Source organism: Penaeus japonicus, unplaced genomic scaffold, assembly GCF_977035675.1.
Source record: "Penaeus japonicus unplaced genomic scaffold, GWHDUDI00000001_assembly GWHDUDI00000016, whole genome shotgun sequence".
Lineage (NCBI taxonomy): Eukaryota > Metazoa > Arthropoda > Malacostraca > Decapoda > Penaeidae > Penaeus > Penaeus japonicus.
In genome coordinates, this window is record NW_028234418.1 from 27942442 (window position 1) to 27945431 (window position 2990).

A 2990-nucleotide genomic window follows, 5' to 3' on the forward strand; every position below is an offset into this window, starting at 1 on the left:
AAGAAAATGAAGATAGCAAATAGACAGAAAAAGGAACAAATATTACGAAGCGCGGAAATCGAGAGAAACGGAACAACAGAAGATAGCAAATTGAAGAACAAAGCAGAAAATATATATATATAACGAGAGTAACACAACGAATACAAAATAAGCTACACTGCCCACGGGGAAACAAGTGCACATCTCCCAAGAAGCGAAAGGCGAACGAAAGAAAAGAAAAAGGAAGACATAACAAGAGAGACAATAGAACAAGCACGCAACAACAGCAGAGGAGGATCGGGTGAGCACCACACAACCCGAGTCATCACACAAGGTGCAGTAAACAAGCGGCCTTATGCACAGCCTGTCTTTCGTAAACCCCCCAAACGGAACTGTATATATAGAACCTCTTCGAACAAGAACCCCTGCTTCTCTTGAGGTTCCAGTTGTCGGCTTCTGAACGCGGCTTGGAAGGTAATTTAAAAAGGGAGAGGTTATATATATAGATATTTCTTTTGATTAAATCTCTTTTCTTTGAAGTAGCAACGTGCATAGTTGGGGTTTGGCAGGGGGTGAGGGTGGGGTTGGGGATGGGGCGGGGGACTCAGGGTGTGTTAAGGTTTCAGAGTAACCCAGTAGGTCCTTGTAGTGCGTGTTAGGAGGGGGGGGGCAGGGGGATACGGTACGTGACGACGGTACAGTATCATCCTGTATCCACTGTGACTGCCTGGGTAAGGAATTGTGTGTGTTTGTTCGTGTGCAGTGTGTTAAAGGTGCTTGTTTTTATACTGCAATCAGTTCGATATGCCACATTATAAAAACACTAGAGGTACAACTAAGCCAAAGAGTATTCCAGTAGAAATATTACATACAGAATATTTTAGAATGGAAGTATGACGTAAAAGCGCGTTTTAAATGAACAATGTAGACGTTCACCGACAGCTGATTGTTCACCCTCACCATGGGAGCAGAATGGCACTGAACACTGCAACATTGGTAGAGACGCGGGGCACGAGGGAGCGTTGCTGTGGTAACACGTTGGGGAAACGAGAGAGTTTGCCGCTCAGTGAAATTGCTTGCACGTGTGAATTTCCTTTTTTTCTCACTGTCTCTCTCTCTCTCTCTCTCTCTCTCTCTCTCTCTCTCTCTCTCTCTCTCTCTCTCTCTCTCTCTCTCTCTCTCTCTCTCCCTCCCTCCCTCCCTCTCCCTCCCTCTCTCTCTCTCTCTCTCCCTCTCTCTCTCTCTCTCTCTCTCTCTCTCTCTCTCTCTCTCTCCCTCTCTCCCTCTCTCCCTCCCTCCCTCCCTCCCTCCCTCCCTCCCTCCCTCCCTCCCCTTCTCTCACCCTCCTTCCCTCCCTCCCTCTCTGTCTCTCTCTCTCTCGCACTTTAAATTTAGAAACATTTTTGTGTGTGTGTGTGTCAGTTAGAGCCAAATAAGAGTGTTATCCCAACCCAGTTCGGGATGGGACGAATAATGTGCAAGACCCGAATAGGAAATCCTGTCAGCATCTTTAGGATTAGGAGGAGGCATCTTGCTACGTCAGGCATGCAGAAAATGGGACCATCTTATGCCTGACGAGCAGGAGCATCTTTTGGCTGATTAAGGAATTGTTCATGGATTCAGAGGAATTTGATGAAACTAATTTTTCATTTACATTATCGTTATTGTTGTTAATGTTATTATTGTTGTTGTTATTATTATCATTATTATTTTTTATTATGTTTTATTATTATTACTACTATTACTAATATTAGTGCTGTTGTTATTGTTATTATTGTTATTTGTGCTATTGTTATTGTTATTATTATCATTATTATTATTATTATTATTATTATTATTATTATTATTTATTGCCAAGTAAGGAATTAGGAGGATTTAAAAAGATTCCAAGTAAAGAGGATTATTAAAGAATATCTGTTTCGTGGTATCGTATTGCTATTTTTTTTCTACGAATGAAAATATCTCCGTATTCAAAGAATTCTGAAAAATGTGAAGGGAAAAAAAGACAAGAAGGTGGAAGCCATAGGGTGACCCTCAACCCCTTTAGGAGCGCTTTGGTTATGTAATAGCTGTGTCCTTTTGAGTCACCGGGTACCAAAGCTTACGACACACCAGCTTTTCTTTCTTTTAAGAATGTATTCCAAAGTCGGTGAATGATGAAATAAGAAAATCCCTGCGATTATGAGATCTTCGTCTTCCTGACCTGCATTGCCGTGACCTTGAGCGCTTCCCTGACCTCGTACGGCAGTGGCGTGAACCCGGGTTACAGGGTCACGGGATCACGCGGGTCAGAGGGCATGGTGGAAAGGGGCGGGGTGGGGGGGGGGGAAAGGAGGACGGGGGAAGGGGCACGGGGTTACTAGTAGGAAGAGCAGGGGAAGAGGGAGGAGGAATGCGGGAGGGGAGAGAGAGAGACGATGAGGGGGAGGGGGAGGGGGCACGGGGTTACTAGTGGGAAGGGCAAAGTGGAGGAGGTAGGTAGGGAGGTAGGGAGGGGAAGAGTGGAGGGGGAAAGGGGAGTTGGGTAGGGGGGAGGGGGGGGAGAAGAAGGTACAAGGTTGTCTCCGCCACGTCTGCTCAGCATGTACTTTCTACGCGCTTCCAGATTTAACCTCAACCCTAATCCTTGACACCGGGAGCTCCTGAGGTTTACTTCGTATACGTGGTTTCCCTAATTACCTCTAAACGCCTTTTCTTTTACTTGTTTAATGAAGATTAATTCGCGACGAGTAACATTAGGTATTCAAATTGAGACGATAACTGACGGGAGATTGATATTAGGATGTTTTCAAAGGACAGCTGGTTACGTTGGCTATCTCGCGCGGAGGAAGTCCAATGGGTGATAAATATTTTATATTATTGAGGGCACAGCTGGTCGAGGTTATCATGGTCGCATCGCACGTGTCTCGGAAGACTGGAAGAATGTAAGAGTGAATTGTAGTTCTACTCATGTTGATTACATTTCTGTTATTATTTCTAGGTTATTAGTTTTGTTATTATTGCTTGTCGTT